Below are 12,176 nucleotides of genomic sequence, written 5' to 3'. Positions count from 1 at the left end.
CCCCCCCCCCACAGCCAGCACTGTCAGTGCTCCCACCACACAGCCAGAACTGCCAGTGCACCCCCCCCACAGAGCCAGCACTGCCATTGCACTTCCCCCCCCCCCACAGCCAGCACTGTCAGTGCTCACCACACAGGCAGCACTGTCAGTGCTCCCCCACAGCCAGCACTGTCAGTGCTCCCACCACACAGCCAGCACTGCCAGTGCACTTCCCCCCCACAGAGCCAGCACTGTCAGTGCTCCCACTACACAGCCAGCACTGTCAGTGCTCCCGCTACACAGCCAGCACTGTCAGTGCTGCCACCACACAGCCAGCACTGTCAGTGCTCCCACCACACAGCCAGCACTGCCAGTTCTCCTCCCACAGCCAGCACTGAGAGTGCTCCCCCCACACAGCCAGCACTGTCAGTGCTCCCACCACACAGCCAGCACTGTCAGTGCTCCCCCACACAGCCTGCACTGTCAGTGCTCCCCACCACTCAGCCAGCACTGTCAGTGCTCCCCCCACACAGCCAGCACTGTCAGTGCTCCACCACACAGCCAGCACTGTCAGTGCTCCCACCACACAGCCAGCAATGTCAGTGCTCCCCCCACACAGCCAGCACTGTCAGTGATCCCCCCACACAGCCAGCACTATCAGTGCTGCCACCACACAGTCAGCACTGTCAGTGCTCCCCCCACACAGCCAGCACTGTCAGTGCTCCCCCGACACAGCCAGCACTGTCAGTGCTCCACCACACAGCCAGCACTGTCAGTGCTCCCCCACACAGCCAGCACTGTCAGTGCTCCCACCACACAGCCAGCACTGTCAGTGCTCTCCCACACAGCCAGCACTGTAAGTGCTCCCACCACACAGCCAGCACTGTCAGTGCTCCCCCACACAGCCAGCACTGTCAGTGCTCCCACCCCACACAGCTCGCACAGTCAGTGCTCCCCCCACACAGCCAGCATTGTCAGTGCTCCCCCACACAGCCAGCACTGTCAGTGCTCCCCACACAGCCGGCACTGTCAGTGCTCCCCCACACAGTCAGCACTGTCAGTGCTCCCCCACACAGTCAGCACTGCCAGTGCACTTCCCCCCCCCACAGCCAGCACTGTCAGTGCTCCCCCCACACAGTCAGCACTGTCAGTGCTCCCCCCACACAGTCAGCACTGTCAGTGCTCCCCCCACACAGCCAGCACTGTCAGTGCTCCCCCACACAGCCAGCACTGCCAGTGCACTCCCCCCCCCCACAGCCAGCACTGCCAGTGCTCTCCCACAGAGCTAGCACTGTCAGTGCTCCCACCACACAGCCAGCACTGTCAGTGCTCCCCCCACACAGCCAGCACTGTCAGTGCTCCCCCACACAGCCTGCACTTTCAGTGCTCCCCCACACAGCCAGCACTGTCAGTGCTCCCCCCACACAGCCAGCACTGTCAGTGCACCCCCCACACAGCCTGCACTGTCAGTGCTCCCATCACAGAGCCAGCACTGTCAGTGCTCCCACCACAGAGCCAGCACTGTCAGTGCACTTCCCCCCCACAGAGCCAGCACTGCCAGTGCACTCCCCCCCACAGAGCCAGCACTGCCAGTGCACTCCCCCCCACAGAGCCAGCACTGCCAGTGCACTTCCCCCCCCCACAGAGCCAGAACTGCCAGTGCTCCCCACACAGCCAGCACTTTCAGTGCTCCCACCACACAGCCAGAACTGCCAGTGCACCCCCCCCACAGCCAGTACTGTCAGTGCTCCCACCACACAGCCAGCACTGCCAGTGCTCCCCCACACAGCCAGCACTGTCAGTGCTCCCCCACACAGGCAGCACTGTCAGTGCTCCCCCACACAGCCAGCACTGCCAGTGCACTTCCCCACCCCCCACAGCCAGCACTGTCAGTGCTCCCCCACACAGGCAGCACTGTCATTTCACCCCACACAGGCAGCACTGCCAGTGCTCCCCCCACACAGCCAGCACTGTCAGTGCTCCCCCCACACAGCCAGCACTGTCAGTGCTCCCCCACACGGCCAGCACTGCCAGTGCACTCCCCCCCCCACAGCCAGCACTGCCAGTGCTCTCCCACGGAGCTAGCACTGTCAGTGCTCCCACCACACAGCCAGCACTGTCAGTGCTCCCACCACACAGCCAGCACTGTCAGTGCTCCCCCCACACAGCCAGCACTGTCAGTGCTCCCCCCACACAGCCAGCACTGTCAGTGCTCCCCCCACACAGCCAGCACTGTCAGTGCTCCCATCACACATCCAGCACTGTCAGTGCTCCCACCACAGAGCCAGCACTGTCAGTGCACTTCCCCCCCCCCACAGAGCCAGCACTGCCAGTGCACTCAACCCCCCACAGAGCCAGCACTGCCATTGCACTTCCACCCACAAAGGCAGCACTGTCAGTGCTCCCCCCACAGCCAGCACTGCCAGTGCACTTCCCCCCTTCAGAGCCAGCACTGCCAGTGCACTTCCCCCCACAGAGCCAGCACTGCCAGTGCAGTTACCCCACCCACAGAGCCAGCACTGCCAGTGCACTCCCCCCCCACAGAGCCAGCCCTGCCAGCACTGCCATTGCACATCCCCCCCACACAGCCAGCACTGTCAGTGCTCCCACCACACAGCCAGCAATGTCAGTGCTCCCCCCCACAGCCAGCACTGACAGTGCTCCCCCACACTGCCAGCACTGCCAGTGCTCCCACCACACAGCCAGCACTGTCAGTGCTCCCCACACAGCCAGCACTGTCAGTGCTACCCCTCACACAGTCTGCACTGTCAGTGCTCCCCACACACAGCCAGCACTGTCAGTGCTCCCCCACACAGCCAGCCCTGTCAGTGCTGCCACTACACAGACAGAACTGCCAGTGCACCCCCCACACAGCCAGCACTGTCAGTGCTCCCCCACACAGGCAGCACTGTCAGTGCCCCCCCCCCACAGCCAGCACTGTCAGTGCTCCCACCACACAGCCAGAACTGCCAGTGCACCCCCTCCACAGAGCCAGCACTGCCATTGCACTTCCCCCCCCCACAGCCAGCACTGTCAGTGCTCCCCACACAGGCAGCACTGTCAGTGCTCCCCCACATCCAGCACTGTCAGTGCTCCCACCACACAGCCAGCACTGCCAGTGCACTTCCCCCCCACAGAGCCAGCACTGCCATTGCACTTCCCCCCACAGAGCCAGCACTGCCAGTGCACTTACCCCACACACAGAGCAAGCACTGCCAGTGCACTCCCCCCACAGAGCCAGCACTGCCAGCACTGCCATTGCACTTCCCCCCCACACAGCCAGCACTGTCAGTTCTCCCACCACACAGCCAGCACTATCAGTGCTCCCACCACACAGCCAGAACTGCCAGTGCACCCCCCACACAGCCAGCACTGTCAGTGCCCCCCCCACACAGGCAGCACTGTCAGTGCTCCCACCACACAGCCAGAACTGCCAGTGCACCCCCCCCCCACAGCCAGCACTGTCAGTGCTCCCACAACACAGCCAGCACTGTCAGTGCTCCCCCACACAGCCAGCACTGCCAGTGCTCCCCACACACAGCCAGCACTGTCAGTGCTCCCCCACACAGGCAGCACTGTCAGTGCTCCCCCACACAGCCAGCACTGCCAGAGCACTTCCCCACCCCCCACAGCCAGCACTGTCAGGGCTCCCCCCACACAGGCAGCACTGTCATTGCTCCCCACACAGACAGCACTGTCAGTGCTCCCCCCTCACAGCCAGCACTGTCAGTGCTCCCCCCACACAGCCAGCACTGTCAGTGCTCCCCCACACAGCCAGCACTGCCAGTGCACTTCCCCCCCACAGCCAGCACTGCCAGTGCTCTCCCACAGAGCTAGCACTGTCAGTGCTCCCACCACACAGCCAGCACTGTCATTGCTCCCACCACAGAGCCAGCACTGTCAGTGCTCCCCCCACACAGCCAGCACTGCCAGTGCTCCCCCACACAGCCAGCACTGCCAGTGCTCCCCCACACAGCCAGCACTGTCAGTGCTCCCATCACACAGCCAGCACTGTCAGTGCTCCCACCACAGAGCCAGCACTGTCAGTGCACTTCCCCCAACAGAGCCAGCACTGCCAGTGCACTTCCCCCCCCCACAGATCCAGCACTGCCATTGCACTTCCCCCCCACAAAGGCAGCACTGACAGTGCTCCCCCCACAGCCAGCACTGCCAGTGCACTTCCCCCCTTCAGAGCCAGCACTGCCAGTGCACTTCCCGCCCACAGAGCCAGCACTGCCAGTGCAGTTACCCCACCCACACTGCCAGCACTGCCAGTGCTCCCACCACACAGCCAGCACTGTCAGTGCTCCCCACACAGCCAGCACTGTCAGTGCTACCCCTCACACAGCCTGCACTCTCAGTGCTCCCCACACACAGCCAGCACTGTCAGTGCGCCCCCACACAGCCAGCCCTGTGAGTGCTCCCACCAGACAGCCAGAACTGCCAGTGCACCCCCCACACAGCCAGCACTGTCAGTGCCCCCCCACACAGGCAGCACTGTCAGTGCTCCCACCCCACACAGCTCGCACAGTCAGTGCTCCCCCCACACAGCCAGCATTGTCAGTGCTCCCCCACACAGCCAGCACTGTCAGTGCTCCCCCACACAGCCGGCACTGTCAGTGCTCCCCCACACAGTCAGCACTGTCACTGCTCCCCCACACAGCCAGCACTGCCAGAGCACTTCCACCCCACAGCCAGCACTGCCAGTGCACTTCCCCCTTCAGAGCCAGCACTGCCAGTGCACTTCCCCCCACAGAGCCAGCACTGCCAGTGCAGTTACCCCACCCACAGAGCAGGCACTGCCAGTGCACTCCCCCCCACAGAGCCAGCCCTGCCAGCACTGCCATTGCACATCCCCCACACACAGCCAGCACTGTCAGTGCTCCCACCACACAGCCAGCAATGTCAGTGCTCCCCCCACAGCCAGCACTGACAGTGCTCCCCCACACTGCCAGCACTGCCAGTGCTCCCACCACACAGCCAGCACTGTCAGTGCTCCCCACACAGCCAGCACTGTCAGTGCTACCCCTCACACAGTCTGCACTGTCAGTGCTCCCCACACACAGCCAGCACTGTCAGTGCTCCCCCACACAGCCAGCCCTGTCAGTGCTGCCACTACACAGACAGAACTGCCAGTGCACCCCCCACACAGCCAGCACTGTCAGTGCTCCCCCCACACAGGCAGCACTGTCAGTGCCCCCCCCCACAGCCAGCACTGTCAGTGCTCCCACCACACAGCCAGAACTGCCAGTGCACCCCCCCCCCCACAGAGCCAGCACTGCCATTGCACTTCCCCCCCCCACAGCCAGCACTGTCAGTGCTCCCCACACAGGCAGCACTGTCAGTGCTCCCCCACAGCCAGCACTGTCAGTGCTCCCACCACACAGCCAGCACTGCCAGTGCACTTCCCCCCCACAGAGCCAGCACTGCCAGTGCACTTCCCCCCACAGAGCCAGCACTGCCAGTGCACTTACCCCACACACAGAGCAAGCACTGCCAGTGCACTCCCCCCCACAGAGCCAGCACTGCCAGCACTGCCATTGCACTTCCCCCCCACACAGCCAGCACTGTCAGTGCTCCCACCACACAGCCAGCACTATCAGTGCTCCCACCACACAGCCAGAACTGCCAGTGAACCCCCCCCACAGCCAGCACTGTCAGTGCTCCCACAACACAGCCAGCACTGTCAGTGCTCCCACCACACAGCCAGAACTGCCAGTGCTCCCCACACACAGCCAGCACTGTCAGTGCTCCCCCACACAGGCAGCACTGTCAGTGCTCCCCCACACAGCCAGCACTGCCAGAGCACTTCCCCACCCCCCACAGCCAGCACTGTCAGGGCTCCCCCGACACAGGCAGCACTGTCATTGCTCCCCACACAGACAGCACTGTCAGTGCTCCCCCCACACAGCCAGCACTGTCAGTGCTCCCCCCACACAGCCAGCACTGTCAGTGCTCCCCCACACAGCCAGCACTGCCAGTGCACTTCCCCCCCACAGCCAGCACTGCCAGTGCTCTCCCACAGAGCTAGCACTGTCAGTGCTCCCACCACACAGCCAGCACTGTCATTGCTCCCACCACAGAGCCAGCACTGTCAGTGCTCCCCCCACACAGCCAGCACTGCCAGTGCTCCCCCCACACAGCCAGCACTGCCAGTGCTCCCCACACAGCCAGCACTGTCAGTGCTCCCATCACACAGCCAGCACTGTCAGTGCTCCCACCACAGAGCCAGCACTGTCAGTGCACTTCCCCCAACAGAGCCAGCACTGCCAGTGCACTTCCCCCCCCCCACAGATCCAGCACTGCCACTGCACTTCCCCCCCACAAAGGCAGCACTGACAGTGCTCCCCCCACAGCCAGCACTGCCAGTGCACTTCCCCCCTTCAGAGCCAGCACTGCCAGTGCACTTCCCGCCCACAGAGCCAGCACTGCCAGTGCAGTTACCCCACCCACACTGCCAGCACTGTCAGTGCTCCCACCACACAGCCAGCACTGTCAGTGCTCCCCACACAGCCAGCACTGTCACTGCTCCCACCACACAGCCAGCACTGTCAGTGCTCCCACCACACTGCCAGCACTGTCAGTGCTCCCCCCACACAGCCAGCACTGTCAGTGCTCCCCACACACATCCAGCACTGTCAGTGCTCCCCCACACAGCCAGCACTGCCAGTGCTCCCACCACACAGTCAGCACTGTCAGTGCTCCCCACACACATCCAGCATTGTCAGTGCTCCCACAACACAGCCAGCACTGTCAGTGCTCCCACCACACAGCCAGCACTGCCAGTGCTCCCACCACACAGCCAGCACTGTCAGCGCTCCCACACACACAGCCAGCACTGTCAATGCTCCCCCCACACAGCCAGCACTGTCAGTGCTCCCCCACACAGCCAGCACTGTCAGTGCTCCCACCACACAGCCAGCACTGTCAGTGCTCCCCCACACAGCCAGCACTGTCAGTGCTCCCACCACACAGCCAGCACTGTCAGTGCTCCCCCCACACAGCCAGCACTGTCAGTGCTCCCAACACACAGCCAGCACTGTCAGTGCTCCCCCACACAGCCAGCACTGTCAGTGCTCCCAACACACAGCCAGCACTGTCAGTGCTCCCCTACACAGCCAGCACTGTCAGTGCTCCCACCACACAGCCAGCACTGTCAGTGCTCCCCCACACAGCCAGCACTGTCAGTGCTCGCCCACACAGCCAGCACTGTCAGTGCTCCCACCACACAGCCAGCACTGTCAGTGCTCCCACAACACAGCCAGCACTGTCAGTGCTCCCCCCACACAGCCAGCACTGCCAGTGCTCCCACCGCACAGCCAGCACTGTCAGTGCTCCCCCCACACAGCCAGCACTGTCAGTGCTCCCACCACACAGCCAGCACTGTCAGTGCTCCCACCACACAGCCAGCACAGGCAGCTGTATAGAACCTTATTTAGGCCACACTTGGAGTATAGTGTTCAATTCTGGTCGCCACACTACCAGAAGGATGTGGAGGCTTTAGAGAGGGTGCAGAAGAGATTTACCAGAATGTTGCCTGGTATGGAGGGCATAAGCTATGAGGAGCGATTGAATAAACTTGGTTTGTTCTCACTGGAACGAAGGAGGTTGAGGGGCGACCTGATAGAGGTATACAAAATTATGAGGGGCATAGACAGAGTGGATAGTCAGAGGCTTTTCCCCAGGGTAGAGGGGTCAATTACTAGGGGGCATAGGTTTAAGGTGAGAGGGGCAAAGTTTAGAGTAGATGTACGAGGCAAGTTTTTTACGCAGAGGGTAGTGGGTGCCTGGAACTCACTACCGGAGGAGGTAGTGGAGGCAGGGACGATAGGTACATTTAAGGGGCATCTTGACAAATATATGAATAGGATGGGAATAGAAGGATACGGACCCAGGAAGTGTAGAAGATTGTAGTTTAGTCGGGCAGTATGGTCGGCACGGGCTTGGAGGGCCGAAGGGCCTGTTCCTGTGCTGTACATTTCTTTGTTCTTTGTTCTTTGTTCACTGTCAGTGCTCCCCCACACAGCCAGCACTGTCAGTGCTTCCCCCACACAGCACGCACTGTCAGTGCTCCCACCACACAGCCAGCACTGTCAGTGCTCCCACCACACAGCCAGCACTGTCAGTGCTCCCACCACACAGCCAGCACTGTCAGTGCTCCCACCACACAGCCAGCACTGTCAGTGCACCCCCACACAGCCAGCACTGTCAGTGCTCCCCCACACAGCCCGCACTCTCAGTGCTCCCACCACACAGCCAGCACTGTCAGTGCACCCCCACACAGCCAGCACTGTCAGCGCTCCCCCCACACATCCCGCACTGTCAGTGCTCCCACCACACAGCCAGCACTGTCAGTGCTCCCCCACACAGCCCGCACTGTCAGTGCTCGCACCACACAGCCAGCACTGTCAGTGCTCCCCCCACACAGCCAGCACTGTCAGTGCTCCCACCAAACAGCCAGCACTGTCAGTGATCCCCCACACAGCCAGCACTGTCAGAGCTCCCCTACACAGCCTGCACTGTCAGTGCTCCCCCACACAGCCAGCACTGTCAGTGCTCCACCCACACAGCCAGCACTGTCAGTGCTCCCCCACACAGCCAGCACTATCAGTGCTCCTACCCACACAGCCAGCACTGTCAGTGCTCCCAACACACAGCCAGCACTGTCAGTGCCCCCCTACACAGCCAGCACTGTCAGTGCTCCCACCTCACAGCCAGCACTGTCAGTGCTCCCACCACACAGCCAGCACTGTCAGTGCTCCCCCCACACAGCCAGCACTGCCAGTGCTCCCACCGCACAGCCAGCACTGTCAGTGCTCCCCCCACACAGCCAGCACTGTCAGTGCTCCCACCACACAGCCAGCACTGTCAGTGCTCCCACCACACAGCCAGCACTGTCAGTGCTCCCCCACACAGCCAGCACTGTCAGTGCTTCCCCCACACAGCACGCACTGTCAGTGCTCCCACCACACAGCCAGCACTGTCAGTGCTCCCACCACACAGCCAGCACTGTCAGTGCTCCCACCACACAGCCAGCACTGTCAGTGCTCCCACCACACAGCCAGCACTGTCAGTGCACCCCCACACAGCCAGCACTGTCAGTGCTCCCCCACACAGCCCGCACTGTCAGTGCTCCCACCACACAGCCAGCACTGTCAGTGCACCCCCACACAGCCAGCACTGTCAGCGCTCCCCCCACACATCCCGCACTGTCAGTGCTCCCACCACACAGCCAGCACTGTCAGTGCTCCCCCACACAGCCAGCAATGTCAGTGCTCCCACCACACAGCCAGCACTGTCAGTGCTCCCACCACACAGCCAGCACTGTCAGTGCTCCCCCCACACAGCCAGCAATGTCAGTGCTCCCACCACACAGCCAGCACTGTCAGTGCTCCCACCACACAGCCAGCACTGTCAGTGCTCCCCCCACACAGCCAGCACTGTCAGTGCTCGCGCCACACAGCCAGCACTGTCAGTGCTCCCCCCACACAGCCAGCACTGTCAGTGCTCCCACCAAACAGCCAGCACTGTCAGTGATCCCCCACACAGCCAGCACTGTCAGAGCTCCCCTACACAGCCTGCACTGTCAGTGCTCCCCCCACACAGCCAGCACTGTCAGTGCTCCACCCACACAGCCAGCACTGTCAGTGCTCCCCCACACAGCCAGTACTATCAGTGCTCCCACCCACACAGCCAGCACTGTCAGTGCTCCCAACACACAGCCAGCACTGTCAGTGCCCCCCTACACAGCCAGCACTGTCAGTGCTCCCACCACACAGCCAGCACTGTCAGTGCTCCCACCACACAGACAGCACTGTCAGTGCTCCGCCCACACAGCCAGCACTGCCAGTGCTCCCACCACACAGCCAGCACTGTCAGTGCTACCACCACACAGCCAGCACTGTCAGTGCTCCCCCCATACAGCCAGCACTGCCAGTGCTCCCACCACACAGCCAGCACTGTCAGTGCTCCCCCACACAGCCAGCACTGTCAGTGCTCCCACCACACAGCCAGCACTGTTAGTGCTCCCACCACACAGCCAGCACTGTCAGTGCACCCCCACACAGCCAGCACTGTCAGTGCTCCCCCCCACACAGCAAGAACTGTCAGTGCTCCCACCACACAGCCAGCACTGTCCGTGCTCCCACCACACAGCCAGCACTGTCAGTGCTCCCACCACACAGCCAGCACTGTCAGTGCTCCCACCACACAGCCAGCACTGTCAGTGCTCCCACCACACTGCCAGCACTGTCAGTGCACCCCCACACAGCCAGCACTGTCAGTGCTCCCCCACACAGCCCGCACTGTCAGTGCTCCCACCACACAGCCAGCACTGTCAGTGCTCCCCCACACAGACAGCACTGTCAGTGCTCCCCCCACACAGCCAGCACTGTCAGTGCTCCCCACACAGCCAGCACTGCCAGTGCACTCCCCCCCACTCAGCCAGCACTGTCAGTGCTCCCCCACACAGCCAGCACTGTCAGTGCTCCCACCACACAGCCAGCACTGTCAGTGCTCCCCCCACACAGCCAGCACTGTCAGTGCTCCCCCACACAGCCAGCACTGTCAGTGCTCCCCCACACTGCCAGCACTGTCAGTGCTCCCCCCACACAGCCAGCACTGTCAGTGCTCCCACCACACAGCCAGCACTGTCAGTGCTCACACCACACATCCAGCACTGTCCGTGCTCCACCCACAGCCAGCACTGTCAGTGCTCCCCCCACTGCCCGCACTGTCAGGGCTCCCCCCACACAGCCAGCACTGTCAGTGCTCCCCCACACTGCCAGCACTGTCAGTGCTCCCCCCACACAGCCAGCACTGTCAGTGCTCCCCCCACACAGGCAGCACTGTCAGTGCTCCCACCACAAAGCCAGCACTGTCAGTGCTCCCCCACACAGCCAGCACTGTCAGTGCTCCCACCACACAGCCAGCACTGTCTGTGCTCCCACCACACAGCCAGCACTGTCCGTGCTCCCACCACACAGCCAGCACTGTAAATGCTCCCCACATAGCCAGCACTGTCAGTGCTCCCCCCACACAGCCAGCACTGACAGTGCTCCCCCACACAGCCAGCACTGTCAGTGCTCCCCACACAGCCAGCACTGTCAGTGCTCCCCACACACAGCCAGCACTGTCAGTGCTCCCCAGACAGTCAGCACTGTCAGTGCTCCCCACACAGCCAGCACTGTCAGTGCTCCCTCACACTGCCAGCACTGTCAGTGCTCCCCACACAGCCAGAACTGTCAGTGCTCCCCCCACACAGCCAGCACTGTCAGTGCTCTCACAACACAGCCAGCACTGCCAGTGCTCCCCCCACACAGCCAGCACTGTCAGTGCTCCCACCACACATCCAGCACTGTCAGTGCTCCCCCTACACAGCCAGCACCGTCAGTGCACTTCCACCCCCACACAGCCAGCACTGTCAGTGCTCCCCCACACAGCCAGCACTGTCAGTGCTCCAAAACACAGCCAGCACTGTCAGTGCTCCCACCACACAGCCAGCCCTGTCAGTGCACCCCCACACAGCCAGCACTGTCAGTGCTCCCCCCACACAGCCAGCACAGTCAGTGCTCCCCACACAGCCAGCACTGCCAGTGCACTCCCCCCCCCTCAGCCAGCACTGTCAGTGCTCCCCCCACACAGCCAGCACAGTCAGTGCTCCCCACACAGCCAGCACTGCCAGTGCACTCCCCCCCCTCAGCCAGCACTGTCAGTGCTCCCCCACACAGCCAGCACTGTCAGTGCTCCCCCACACTGCCAGCACTGTCAGTGCTCCCCCCACACAGCCAGCACTGTCAGTGCTCCCACCACACAGCCAGCACTGTCAGTGCTCCCACCACACAGCCAGCACTGTCCGTGCTCCCCCCACAGCCAGCACTGTCAGTGCTCCCCCCACTGCCAGCACTGTCAGGGCTCCCCCCACACAGCCAGCACTGTCAGTGCTCCCCCACACAGCCAGCACTGTCAGTGCTCCCCCCACACAGCCAGCACTGTCAGTGCCCCCCCCCCACACAGGCAGCACTGTCAGTGCTCCCATCACACAGCCAGCACTGTCAGTGCTACCACAACACACAGCCAGCACTGTCAGTGCTCCCCCACACAGCAAGCACTGTCAGTGCTCCCCCACACAGCCAGCACTGTCAGTGCTCCCACCACACAGCCAGCACTGTCAGTGCTCCCCACAGCCAGCAGTGTCA

Source organism: Scyliorhinus torazame, chromosome 5 (genome assembly GCF_047496885.1).
Source record: "Scyliorhinus torazame isolate Kashiwa2021f chromosome 5, sScyTor2.1, whole genome shotgun sequence".
Lineage (NCBI taxonomy): Eukaryota > Metazoa > Chordata > Chondrichthyes > Carcharhiniformes > Scyliorhinidae > Scyliorhinus > Scyliorhinus torazame.
This window is presented reverse-complemented; position numbering follows the sequence as displayed.